The sequence below is a fragment of the Schistocerca serialis genome, chromosome 1 (assembly GCF_023864345.2).
Source record: "Schistocerca serialis cubense isolate TAMUIC-IGC-003099 chromosome 1, iqSchSeri2.2, whole genome shotgun sequence".
NCBI lineage: Eukaryota > Metazoa > Arthropoda > Insecta > Orthoptera > Acrididae > Schistocerca > Schistocerca serialis.
The window spans coordinates 256,875,458-256,890,555 of NC_064638.1; positions in this window are offsets into that span (position 1 = coordinate 256,875,458).

Consider the following 15,098-nt stretch of genomic DNA (forward strand, 5'->3'; position numbering starts at 1 on the left):
TCAATTTCCAGGAGTGTATTATATGTTCCAAAAATCCTACTGCAAACCGAGTACTGTGATGTGAGTGGAAAAATGGAAAAAAGTTTCCCAACGAAGGATAGCTTTATCGCATCGGGTGCCCAAACTTCTCCTCATCTAAATCTACCTCCCGACTTTTCGAAAAACTCTACACGGAGGGGAGAATACCCAGTGATTGCCGCAGTGACTAGCGAGAATTTCACTTTGTTCACTTTAATACAGGGGAACTCTGCATAAGTTTTCTATTCTCGCCTTACTGAATGCACCATGACATCCAAGAGGTTGGTATCGGCAGCTACCCATATTCCACTCATTGGTCGAGCCCTTCGCAAATTAACTCGGTGGCAGGCAGGACTCATTTCATCAACATGAAGATCTACATGATTACTCTGTACAATTAAATGCCTCACAGACGGTTCATTGAATCACCTTCAAGCTATTTCTCTACCGTTCCATTCTCAAACAGCGTGCGGGAAAAACGAACACTTAAATCTTGCTCCGCGATTCTGCTTTCTCTTATTTTACTGTGATGATCCTGCCTCCTCATTTAAGTGGGCGCGCACAAAATATTTTCATAGTCTGAGGAGAAAGTTGGTGATGGAAACATCGCGAGGAGTTCTTGTAGCAACGGAAAACGCTTTTGGTTTAATGATTGACACCCCAATTGACGTGTCATATCCGTAACGCCCTCTCCTCTATTTTGCGATAATACGAAACGAGAGGCCCTTCTTTGAATTTTTTTCCATATCCTCCGTCGATAATGTCGGATGCGGACTGCACACCGCACAATAGTACTCCGGAAGAGGACGTACACGCTTAGTGTAGATAGTCCCTTTAGTAGACCTGCTGTATTTTCTTGGTGCCCTGCCAATAAATCGTAGTCTTTGGTTTGATTTACAGACAACATTATCTTTGCGATCGTTCCAAGTTAAGTTATTCGTAAATGTAATCCATAAGTTGAATTTACAGCCTTCAGATTTGTGTGATTTATCACGTAACCAAAATTTAGCGGATTCCTTTTGATACTCACGTGGATGGCTTCACATTTTTCATTATTTAGAATTCAATTGCCAGTTTTCGCACCATACAGATATCTTGTCTAAACGTTTTTGCAGTTTGTTTTTATCATTTAATGACTTTATAAGACGCTAAATGACAGCATCATCTGCAAGTAACCTAAGAGTGCTTCTCAGATTGTCTCCGAAAAAGTTTAGTAGATGAGGAACAGGACAGGCGCTATCACACTTCCGTGGGGAACGTCAGATATTAATTCTTTTTTATTCGATGACTTTCCGTCAGTTCTGATAAGAAATCGCGAATTCAGTCGCACAACAGAGACGATAGTCCATAGGCATGCAACGCGACTAGATAACAAGATTTGGAGGGAAAAGGCAAGCAGTTATGTCACGATGATCCATTCTTAGATCTGCGTGCATGGAAGCGAATTCAGAACGCAAGCTATACTCTAGAAACTTACAGTGGCTTCGAGGCAGCTGCCTTCAAACAAGAAAGCCAGGATGAGAGGCTTATCGCAATTGCTTCCGTAAACTGCAGTGTCCTATGGGTCCTGAGAAACGAGTAGAAAATTAATGAAGCATCACTATCGACGTGCGACGGTTGCATCACATCTGTTGTAGGTCTTATGGTCGTGAAAGTGTTGAAATGTACGAGGGCTGTTCAGGAAGTAAGGTCCGATCGGTCGCGCATGGAAACCACAGAGAAAATCAAAAATTTTTTATTCGTGACAGTTGATCACCCCTTCCAGCTACGTCTCTAAATAGTTGCCACACCGACTTAGACATCTGTCGTGGCATTGTACAAACTTTCCCGTACCCTTGTCACAGAAAGCAGCATTCTGTGCTTTCTGGCAATTCTCTACGCTGGTCTGCCTTAACGTGTTTGTGCCAAAACGTTGTTTTCATAGCCAGCTGTGTATGTGAGCAGGGTTGTATTGTGGGTGATCAAACACTTCCCATCGAAAACGCTGCAGGAGCGTCTTCATTGCCTCTGCAGAATGCGGCTGAGAATTGTCTTTAAGAAAGAAATGCATGACATTTATGTTATGTAGGCTGCACAGCTTCAGGCGAAATCTCTCACCAGAGCTACATCTTTGGCGGGAGAACTGTTGTTTTACGCATTTCTACGTGATCACTTTGCCCTCTGAACTGAAAAGAGCGACGTAAAGCGATAGACAGGTACGCTAAAGACATTGCCCAACACACCTGTGCAAAGTTCAATCGGATTTTCATAATGGTTTCCATTTCGCACCAAATCGGACCTTACTTCCCGAATACTCCTCGTATGTCATGTTTTCAGGAGACCCATATGGAACACATGTGCATGTACCTCTCTGGTTGAGACTCACATAGTTAAGATATGTTTGGTATAGGCCATGGCTGGTTAAAAAATGAGCCACGTCATGGCTGGTGTCAGTTGTTTAGTTGAAATGTTGAAAATGTTCTCCACTGTCATTTCATGAACCAGTCGTGTCTGACACCTCTTTCGTCAGTGAATGGTGTTCTCCGAACCACTCGTGATTGCACCAGTAATGTACTGTGTCACCAAACCTGCCACAAGTGGCGGTCTATGGTGCTTCACAGAGTGGTCAACTCCACGTCTCCCACAGTGAATGATGAGGCGTGCTTGACCAACACTTTACTACATACTCGTGGTCTCACCGTTCTTCAACGAATTTCCATAGATGTTCACCACAGGAGCACACCTTCAGCATACCAGCTTCGGCATTTTCGGGATGCTCGTCCCAAGACGTCGGGCCACAACAATCTGCCCTTCCTCGAAGTCGCTTGTGTTCAAATAGCTTACAGGTATCCAGCCGGGTGACGTTTTCGACAACCGCTGATATTTCGACAGGAGCGCATCCTTCCATTTTCAGTTCATAACTGTAAGAGCTGTGCAAGGGAATTTGAAATTTTTCTAGAGTTTCTCTCAAACCTTTGTCTTAAATTGCGGAGCGCTTACTTGCTACAGTTATGCTCGAAAATGGCGGGATGTGCTCCGGTCAAAATATGGAGGGTTCTCGACGACGTCATAGTGCTGCATTCCCTTAAGCTGTGCGAATACTATATAGAGAGTTTCCGTAAGAACGCCCAAAAATTTAAGAAGACATAGAGAATGCTCCACTGAACAATATTAGGTAGGGAACCTGGGGTCGGAGAAGTCAGCTTAAGGAGATATGGAAGTAAATTTGTCTACCGGTTTATCTAACATTACTGTTTCCAGATTATTTACAACTAACATGCGTACAAGATTACTCGTATTGTTCTGGTTATTTACATGTACATTCTTTATTTCCCGGAGAGAAGCAAGGAGGACGAGCCATATCTTCTACGTGGCCGTCTGAGTAGCCACCTGTACTTGAGGTTCGTGCAAAGAGTTCTGCCTGTGATTTTGGAGAACGTACCCTTGGCTGTTCGTGAGAGGATGTGGATGCAACATAACGGAGCACCGTCTCACTTCAGTATGGATGTCCGCAACCATCTCAGTGCTGTATTTCCCTGACGCTGGATTGAAAGAGGAGGTCGTATTCCATGGCATACGAGGTCACCTGACCTGAATCTACTTGATTATTTCCTACGAGGATATTTGAAGTCACTTGTGTATGAGACCCCAGTGGAATTAGCTGCCAGAATTGTAGCTCCCTGTGGTGTGATTCGAAACACACCATGTATATTTGCCAAGGTGTTTCAAATATTGTTCGCCGATGTCATGCTTGCAGTGAGGTTGATGGCCGTCAGTTTCAGCATATTTTGTAAGATACAGTACAAATGGTACGTTCATTTTGTCAATGACGGTATTTTCAGTTAACTGTAACAAATGTTGAATTTTTCCCACTAGTCTCGTATAGGATGCCTAAGGGACTCCGTGTTCTCGGAATGCCATACAGCAATTCAAGCAAATAACGTTAGTAGTTTTGTTTCAATAAAGCAGATTGACAATACTGAACTTAAATAACAATGGTGTCGCAAGCGATGGGTGATATGCAGCATAATTCCCATGAGGGTTTCTTTAAATTACCGCTACCAGTCACAAACTTTGTCAACTGTTGTATTACTTATTTATTTAGCGACATGTTTCGAGGGTTATAGCTCATCTTCAGGCTAAATGACATTACAAAAGCAACTTTACAATAAGGTCATACTGCTGTTACATAGTCTTTTCGTAAATACTGTGGCCATCTTTGTACTTCTGTCACAGATGACCACAGCATTTACGAAAAGACTATGTAACATCAGTATGACCTTAGTGTAAAGTTGTTTGTGTAATGCCAATTATCCTGAAGATGAGGTATAACCTTCGAAACTCGTCGCTAAATAAATAAGTAATACAATAGTTGACAAAGTTTGTGACTGGTAACGGTAATTTAAAGAAACCTTGAAACGGTACAGTAGTTTCCGCTCTATAAGCAGTAGGTTTCGCTGCTCGCTCGCACCGGGAAATAGAAACAGAGGCGGCTCCGCAGCCGATTCTATTACACGAAGCGGCCGGCCGCGGGTGCAACAGAACCCATGTGGACGGGTGGAAAGAAATGTGTCAGGCTTCATAATACGTATTTATATGTGTCGTGTATTATGCATTTCTTGTACGTGGATGTGAATCTGCACATGAACTTTCCTAATCCTCCTCACACCTTTCCGTAAAACGTGGTCAAATATTTGTTGGGAGGTAGTTCTGTAGTATAGTAGTGCCAACCTTACTCCTGGCTATGGGATCAGAGAGACAGCACAGGTAGGTAAAATTCAAAGACCTTCCAGTGTCACAAGATTTGGGGTGGAGAGGTTGGTCACGGCCAAGTGGTTCGACCACCCCCACCACCGGGGCCCAGGAAGACCTCCGGGTGCCCGCCATATTCTGGGGTGTTACAGAAGACGGGTAAGTGAGCATACGTGCCCTCAGTGCGTCTGTCTCAATGTTCACCCATGGAAGAGAGGTATTTGAATATTTGTACTAATTCTTTTATTTCCAGCTTCGGATTGTGTAAGGAAATGAATGATCTCGTTAATTTAGTAAATTTGACCCCCTGTGTTACTGTATCTGGTCCCCAGTTTGCCCGTTATCCTCCTCACATAGTAGATGTCCTATGTAAAATGTTGGGAGACTTTGTTGATACACATTTGGCCAACGCAATTCCGTCTTACCTGTAGAAATGTGCGTGCAGTTTAGTATATAATATACCCGAGCTCTAAGCTGAAAATTTGTAATATCTGTAAACTGAAACAATTGCTGCTATCGGTGTAAAGCCGTGTGATAATGTTTAAAATAAATAGGAAATCAACTTTTATCAGTCTTTAACATACCTTAAAAATCACAAAGAAGTCAAGTTTAAGGAATTTATTTAAATTAAAAGCTATAGAATGCAGGGACCCACACATCAGCGTGTGAGCCCTCCAGCCCCTTGCCTAGTATCGTACAGAAAGGACACGCTCTCTAGGTAGCGCTCTCAAGCTCCTCTCCCCAGTTATCCGTTGCGCAATTTTCATTCAGGGCTTGACGACATCGACTTTCATCTGGCGTCCCTAGGATAGGAGGTATGACGGTAAACTTTCAACCTTTACATATTTCTTTAGACAGTCACGGTCAAAAAATAGTCAAAATGGCTTCAAATAATTCCCAGTCCTTTCCTATATGTAATGTTCATGCAAGTTTGACACAGAGTTTGTGGATGACCAACAACTGCTATCGTATCACGCTCTGCTAGGCAGCGCTAATACTCTGTGAAGACCGTCCTAATAGTGAGTCGATACTGAGCCGGTCTGAGCAGCCGAGGCTGGCAGGAGCTGCGCTTATATTTTCCTCTTGCAAAGGCCGCTCCTGTCGTGTTTCGGTCCTAATCATCGCACCATTTGCCAATATCGTTTCACCGCCTTCTGTTCTCGTCTCTTGCGTTCTTCATCTTCGTTTTGGCGCTTGTGGTTACACCAGAACATATGCAAACAAAAAAAGAACACGATAATGTTATTTTATTCCTATTATGTCCTTAAGCTGGCTTTCCCGTCACCAGGGTTCCTACCTCAAATCGTTCGGTTCAGTATCCTGTATGTGCTGTCAAAAGTTTTGCACGCTCTTACGGGAACACCCTGTATGCACCGGGAGATGTGTAATGTGTGTGAAATCTTATGGGACTTAACAGCTAAGGTCATCAGTCCCTAAGCTTACACACTACTTAACCTAAATCATCCTAAGGACAAACACACACACCCACGCCCGAAGGTGGACTCGAACCTCCGTTGGGACCAGAAGCACACTCGATGACTGCAGCGCCCAGACCGCTCGGCTAATCCCGCGCGGCGAAACGGCGTTGTGATGCCTCGTGTAAGGAGGAGAAATACGTACCATCACATTCGCGACTTTGATAAAGGTCGGATTGTAGCCTATCGCGATTGCGGTTTACCGTATAGCGACATTGCTGCTCGCGTTGGTCGAGATCCGATGAGTGTTAGCAGAATATGAATCGGTGGGTTAAGGAGGGTAATATGGAACGCCATGCTGGATCCCAATGGCCTCGTATCACTAGCAGTCGAGATGACAGACAGCATCTTATCCGCATGGCTGTAACGGATCGTGCAGCCACGTCACGATCCCTGAGTCAACATATGGGGACGTTTGCAAGACAACAACCATCTGCACGAACGGTTCGACGACGTTTGCAGGCCTTCAGCCGTTTCTCTAAATCCTCGTGTTTTAAAAGCAGTTATTTAAACTTTATTATTGAGAAGTTATTTGGGCCCTCAGCTGTGACTTGATCATTGTCGTTTTAAAGAGAAAAATGTGCATTGGTTTTCGAGGAATAAGGTTGTTTGTTCTTGAGTAACTAACAATAACTGATCTTGGCCCCTTTCCACAACCTGATCCGCTCTGTCTTGCGAAACCGGATTTCAGTTTATATCAGGTTTATTTTATGATGAACGCAGCATATACTGTGCAATTGTTTCTATGAATGGTCCAAGTTACATCGAACTTTGTTACTTGGCATTGAGACATCACGTTGAAGTATCTTTCGTCCTTAACTTTTTCACTGAAGTCTATATGTGTGTTGTTCAATCCTTTGAGCTCATCTCAGACAACATATGTAGTATTGGAAACACAGAACGACAGGAGTTATGAAGTTAAGAAATGACTTATGGGGACTGTATTATATGCCAGAAAAATACACTACTGGCCATTAAAATTGCTACACCACGAAGATGACGTGCTACAGACGCGAAATTTAACCGACAGAAAGAAGATGCTGTGATACGCAAATTATTAACTTTTCAGAGCATTCACACAAGGTCGGCGTCGGTGGCGACACCTACAACCTGCTGACATGAGGAAAGCTTCCAACCGATTTCTCATACACAAATAGCAGTTGACCGCCGATGCCTGGTGAAACGGTGTTGTTCAAAAATGTTCAAATGTGTGTGAAATCTTATGGGACTTAACTGCTAAGGTCACCAGTCCCTAAGCTTGCTCACTACTTAACCTAAATTATCCTAAGGATAAACACACACACCCATGCCCAACGGAGGACTCGAACCTCCACCGGGACCAGCCGCACAGTTCATGACTGCAGCGCCCTAGACTGCTCGGCTAACCCCGCGCGGCGCACTGGGAGAAACTCAAGTCTCACGAAGTCGTTAATGTTCAGTGGTTTTCCATATTTGCACAATGATTAAATTCCTCTTCCACTTCTATCCTTTCCTTAGTTCTTCACGTAGCCGCGACACCAGCAGCTCGTGGTCTTGCGGTAGCGTTCTCGCTTCCCGCGCACGGGGTTCCGGGTTCGATTCCCGGTGGGGCCAGGGATTTTCTCTGCCTCCTGATGACTGGGTGTTGTGTGTCTTTCATCATCATTTCATCCCCATCGACTCGCAAGTCGCCGAAGTGGCGTCAACTCGAAAGACTTCCACCAGGCGAACGGTCTACCCTACGGGAGGCCCTAGCCACACGGCATTTCCATTTACCTGTGCTAGATAGATAGGACAATACATCACTGTTAATGTTAATATCGTCTTCCAAATCGTCAGTGGGATGTGGCCATTGAGTACGATGGAAGTGGGTCCTTTACGTGGGTATTGCGTTGCAGATCTCTGCATAACGAAGTGGCGGACGTGTGTGGTGTCGGCCGGGCCTCTCTCTGGCTGTCCGCGAGGCCGGCTGCCACGCAGATACAGCCTCCGGCGACGCCGCGACGGCCGCGTAATCCGGCCAGCGACCGCAGAGTGGCGCTGCCGCCGCAGTAGGTCTTGGGCGGCAGCCCCCAAAGATGGACGGCGCGCCCCGGCCAGCGACAGCGGAAGGTTTTCCCCGGCGGGCGGCTCGAGATTTGTGTCCCCTGGGTTCACGGTGTCTGATCTGTGAGGAATTTAGTGCATCGCCGCCGCCGCTACCGGCACCGCGGCGGCAATAGAAGGGCGCGCCAAAAGCGGGCCGCCAGGGAGCAGCGGTGTCTGCAGGGGGATGAGGGGGGGGGGCGGGGAAGGGCTGGATTTCGGGGGTGAGAGAGAGAGGGAGAGATAGCGCCGGGGCCGTCTCTCGCCGGAAGAGCAATCTAAACCTTAACGTAGCGACGGGAAGGGACGCGGCCTAATGGGACTGAGGTTTTCTTCACTTGTCTAATGGCGCCGCATCGAGGAGGGGCAACGGGGGGAGCTATGGTGTGAGGAAGGGGTGCGAGAGCAGGAACGCCGGGCCCGGAGGGGTGAACCACGGGGCGGGGGGGGAGTGGCGGGGGGGGGGGGGGGAGCGCACCCAGAGGAGGCTTGCGAAACGGCGCGGGGGCGGCGGCGGCCGAGGGGCGGAAGATGGACGGTTTTAATGGGAACATCGTATGAATCCTCCCAAAGTCTTACACATGGCCGCTATAAGTCTTGGCGGCGAGACAGTTGCGCGGACAGAGCGCCAGCGCCGCTAAATGGCGGCTTGTCGGTGGCTGCCGCCGCGGCCGCGCCGGGGGTGGAGGTGGCGGCTGGGGTGGGGGCGGCATTAACGTATTGGGCCTGCCGGCCCCCGGGGCTGTCGGGGACGCATTCCTGCGCCTCCCGCGTCACATTTCCCTCGCGCTGACGCCGCCGCGGCTCTTCCCACTACTATCCACAGTTGTAAGCCACGTATCTACCAGGGACTTCATATTCTTTAGTGTAGCTACGATCACTGTATGCAGAATATCATATTCAGTGGTTCTTTTTCCTCGTGGGTGTAAAAAATTATCCGTGTAATGGATAATTTAAACCGACTAACTCTGGGAGGTTGCTCAGGACAGCAAAGCAAACATTATTCTGTAATGTCATAACTACTTGTGGAATCGCTCTCAGCACTCATGCAATTGCTCACAACATAGGGACGAATCACACAAATGCAAGAAACGCCCTTCATGAGCAACTGTTAGCCCACTTCACCTGCAGCTTCTGAAACCAGACTCCACTTAGAGCACAGTTTTCACAGTAGCGCGTGGGACAGTGTCAAATGCATCCTACATTTCCCCCTTTTGTACTGCTTACAGATGAAGCAACGATCGGGTGTGAAGGGTCCTTCAACATCCACAGTTCGCATGTTTTGAGTGAGATTAATCCACATACCACATTTACTCGCGTTCATTAGTTGCTGTTTTACGTGAATGAATGGGTAGATGTTAGTGACCTTGTAGTTTGGCCATATCTCCTACCTAGGCCATTAAATTACAGGGACAATTAAAGTTTCCTCCCAGAGTTGCTGGATAACGTGCGATACGCTACAGGACAGTGCAAGTGGTTCCATCTTGACGGGCAGCCGGCACATCTTAGTGGTACTGTGAGTCGATTCTTGAACCAACACTTCCCAGAAAAGTAGATTGGCGGTGATGGTCCAGTCAGTCCCTACTCGATTCCCTAGTCTGACCCTTCTAGACTTCTTTGTACGACGAGAGATGTGCAATTTTGTTTGCAAAACCCCTGTTGAATCAGAAGAGGATCTGGGTTGCCCCGATAGTAGCTGCAGCAGTAGGAATTAAGGTCAGTCGTGCAGTCTTTGATTGTGTTAGATAGAACGAGACCCACCTGTGTGACCTCTGTTTACAAATCAAGAAAGGTATCGTTAACCTGTATTGTAAATGAAGTAATTGTGTTGTTTTAATGTTGTTGTCTCTTGGTAATACAGAACCAAAACTTATTTCTATTACTTTTTGCTCTCACAGGAAAACACATTAAAGGAAACGTTTCCATTGTCCCGTGCGATCTCCCAGAGTGTGTTGGATTAATTAATTTTCATCCAGAGAAATCTCTCTTTTCCTGAAAGAAAAATATACCATTAGAGAAAAATATTTGTTTCGGTGTCCAAAAACTCTCTTTTCCTGAAAGAAAAATATACCATTAGAGAAAAATATTTGTTTGGGTATCCCTTACAGCCTCCAGGCGTTTGTTGGTTTAAATAATTTTAACCCTGTACGTAAAAGCAGGCAAAAACACTTTAAAGTGTATAGAGCTATCAGCCATGTGTAAATACAAGAGCGAGATTCAACATTTTAAATCTGCTTTAGCAGAGTAAGGTAGCCCTGAAACTGAGTCTCGACACAGGTAATGAGTTAACACAGGATACCAACAGCTTGTGTGGTGGCGTGCCCGTGTGGGCCGGCTTGCTGGTGACCTTGTAACATTCAGCCAGACAAAAACACACATTCATAGGCCGACTGTACCAGCAGTTAATAACTAATGGAAGACAGAAATAGAAAACCCTTCCATCGACGAAAAAAAGACAGACTGAATTCCAAAACGTAGTTAGAAAAAAATATGAAAAAATAAATAACAGCATCCCCCTCATTTAACACGCTCGTGTAACCACAGTCTGCAGACTTCATAATCACACTGATATGGTGAGAGCACACTTTGATTTTGTGTACTTTAAATTAGGACGCTGATGGAACTGTGAGAGTTTATGCCAGTATAAAAAAAAGGGTCAAATGGCTCTAAGCACTATGGGACTTAACATCCGAGGTCATCAGTCCCCTAGACTTAGAGAACTACTTAAACCTAACTAATCTAAGGAGATCAAACACATCCATGCCCGAGGCAGGATTCGAACTTTTTACCGTAGCAGCAGCGCGGTTCTGGACTGAAGCGCCCAGAGCCGTTCGGCCACAGCGGCCAGCTATGCTATTATAGATCTTAAATTAGTTGCGTGAGAAATGTACTTCTCAAATTTTCTGGCGCATTGTTTTGAAACGTTGTATTTCCCCGCAATTGCAATTTGTTAGACGTTATGCCAATGCAGTGCACTAAGTACTTATGTAAACAAGTTATTATTATTTTATTAATAAATGTATTTCGTCATTACTATACAAATACCATAGGTAATTGTGATACATCAATTTTTGAGAGAATAATCCGCAATTTGACTGTATCTTACTTTATTTTTCTTCTGTGCTGTCTACATATCGGCTTCTATGCCATTATCGGGTACAATGCTAAAGATTCTTACACCATTAACACATAATAATTGGTAAAGGCAGTCAGTTCAAAGCAGGTAAACAAGACTATCACGCGGAGCGGGTGGGGGTGGGGAGCGGGAGGGAAGGAGACAGAGAAGAGAGAGGGAGAGGGAGAATCAGTGACACCCCTAAAATCTGATCCGAGCCTTGAACCCGTCAGCCTCAGTAACTTACATCCTATCCATTTGGATTATCACCTAGTGAATGCTAGAAACATTGCATAAACCAAACATACAACCAGGATACAGCACAGTACGGAATTCACAGGTCTTGAAAAAAAGTTATGAAAAAGAATAGCGAGTATTATCAACTGCTGTAATTGGAATTAATTGTTCTTTTCATTTTATTTCGTTTTATTTAACTACATTTTCATCATTCTATTTTCTTCCTTACACAGGCTGTCCCAAGTGGAACGGTCAGTATTAACTGATATGACAGGAACGATCATTCGAAGCAAAGAAGTCTAGTAAACACGGGCTGTAAAATGCTTACATCACGAGCTATATGCACTTGTTTAGTAGACGTGCTCATAGCTCTTGCGGTATGCACTTAAGAGCCCATGTCTACTGGACATCATTTTCTTTATTTGGCTCTTAATGTCACCTCTCAAAACAGGGGAAGCAAAGAGCTTTCAATAGAAGAGATTTGTTTCACAGTATCTAAGATGAAGCAGTGTTCACAGCTCCTAAGGAAAACATGAGCTCTACACTGCATAGTGTAGAGCTCATGTTTCCCAAGCGCACGGCGTGAGTATCATCAGCACCAACCATTTGCCATCTTCTATTCGAAAAGACTTCTGCCAGACTTCTCATTACGATTTTGCATCCGCCTTTGTCCCGCTTATTTCTTTATGTCGTCATTCCGCCTTTCATTCAGGCGACTTCCAGATATATTCTTATCATGAGGAATCCAACTCAGAATCTCCTCCGTGCATGTCCCATCATTTATTCTGACTGTAATTCCAGCCAATCTCATTTTAATTTTCGTAAGTCAGTAAAAGTTCTCACCTCTTGTCTTTTCGTTTGTCCATTCGTTTATTTTTCTGTCGCTTTCTGTTGTACCAACATGCATCTTTCTGTCACTCGTGTTGAAACTCCCAGTGTTTCATTTGTATAACCAAGTCTTGGTGGTATTTATTGGTAATGGTTTTCCCTTCCGTCTGCTGCGGCAGTAGTGGGCTTGAAGCTGAGTGGGGTGGGAAGGGGGGGGGGGGCGGGGGCAGATATTCTTCGCCCTAGCCGCCTTTTTCCGCGGGGAAGATCTCCGGTAGTAATTCTGACTGCAGGCTGAATGGGGCTGAGGCCATGCTGCAGGAGCTGGAACAAAGAAAAATTCCCAACCCCAACCGAATCACCAAGGCCACTCCACCCACTAGACAACAATAGTCACTTTCTCGATTGTACTGAAGAATAAATACGTCATTACTGCAACTTCCAGTACACTCCACCAGGACGATGAGTAATTTTGAACTGAAAGAGGAGTGGGGCAAGAGTGTTCCATACCACCAAAACTATTCTCTAGAGTCATGTAGGGTGATGTCTGACCCTTAAGCTAGAAGAACAAGGAAGGACGAACGGTTGCAACAAGTGTGCACAAGTTAGCGTCTGACAAGAAATGCGCCATAGATTCTTATAAATCTGCTGTAAATGGTATAGAAAAAGCAGAAATACGTGACAGGAAAGTGCAACTGAAAGGCGTTGTTAATCAGCATTTTCATTTCCTTGCAGTATATTTTGCCTCTTTGTGTATCCCGATGCTTATATTCGCTATAATCTATGACATCTTGTTCTAAGAAGTTCCCATACATCGATACAAGCTCTTCCGCAACAGCTTTGTTTGATCGCTCTGACAGACTTAAGTATCTGATGAGTCGGTTTGGCTTTCAAGCAGTGGTGTGGGACATTCGGCTCTTCACGTTTGAAAGCAGCTCGCCATTACTCTTAGTCACCTTTTGTTGGGATTTGGAACAGTAGGGTCTAAGAGGCACTTTGTGTCGTGTTTCTGATGTTGAGAAGGGAGCTGCTTTTTCCTGGCCGAGGTCTATGCAGTACAGCGGACATTTCAATGCATAAGGATCGGGTGACACCAACTCAATTTATTTATTGTGATGAAATTAGTTTTATATGGTGATATTACTCCGCGCATAGGTATCCTATGGCGTGTGTCCGCACAGTGAAATAGGTGATCAAAGATTGCTACCACGACTGTTGTGAAACTTCTTATTCCATCACATATTGCTTTATTCCACTCAACGCTAGTATAAATTCAAAGATGTTAACCTCTGCTGAAGTGTAAGATTAATTTTTCAAGGAATCAGAGGCACGTATTTCAGACGACGTTGCTTTGGTTTGTAAAGCTCAATCTTGGCGTTGTAGATACGAATTTATTTACGGTGCTGTGAAGTCTTTGTCTTTCTTGTCTTTAAACTCAATATGTCTCGTGTTAAGCTCATGCGTTACGAGTTCATTCGCCAGAAACAAAACATTCTTTGTGTTCTATGTATTTGACTGTGTCGCGCTGATGGTCCTCCATCTTGTCATAGGAAAGTTAACTACATAAATGATAGTGACTCTGACGAATCTCCGCTCAGCTGCAGAGCTGGAACTGAGAATTATAAATAATAGTAAATAGAATTTCTGAGTATGCTAAGTAGTTTCCATGTGCTGATAAAATGTAGCACATCGCGTGCTGGGTAGCTGGCTGCTGCTTCGAGACGTCATGCTGTGTCGCCTCAACTATCTAATATGGTGTACAGTATAAAGCGAAAAACTGGAACTAATAACTCTGACAACTATTTTTCTTCATGCCGAGATTATATTTACACAAAATGGGAAGAGCCCGTGGCACAGTTGGACGGTATAAGCGGAATCCTAACGTATGTTCATAATAATCAACTGCTTCTACGAACTTACTCAATTATGTTCTGCTTATATTAAATAATCAGACCGCTGCTTCTTGTCATTGCGTTAATTTACGGAAGTGTTTACTGTGTGACTATTTTCTATTTATTTTCGAGTCAGGTCGCATTATTAAGTTTGTTCTCTTGTGAATTAGAAATTTATATTCTGCATATTTTCAAAGTACGGGGCTTATATGTCACTGCCTATGAGGGTAGCTACACTTCTTCACACACACGCACATACACACACACACACACACACACACACACACATACATATACATACATACGTACATACACCTTTCAAAATGAAGTGAATGTACTGCACATTCGTATGAAACAATAGTGGACTCAGATCACGTGGGATCAGAACGCACGGTCTAAGGCGCTGCAGTCACGGACTGTGCGGCTGGTCCCGGCGGAGGTTCGAGTCCTCCCTCGGGCATGGGTGTGTGTGTTTGTCCGTAGGATAATTTAGGTTAAGTAGTGTGTAAGCTTAGGGACTGGATGACTTTAGCATTTAAGTCCCATAAGATTTCACACACATTTGAACATTTTTTTCAGAACACACGTGTGACGAAGCCGAAATTCTACCGATCACAAATATTCAAGTTTTGTATAGCCGATTTCCATCAAAGCATAGAACAAACTAAAGTGCAGGAGATAATAACAAAACTGAATGCATAATACACTCCTGGAAATTGAAATAAGAACACCGTGAAT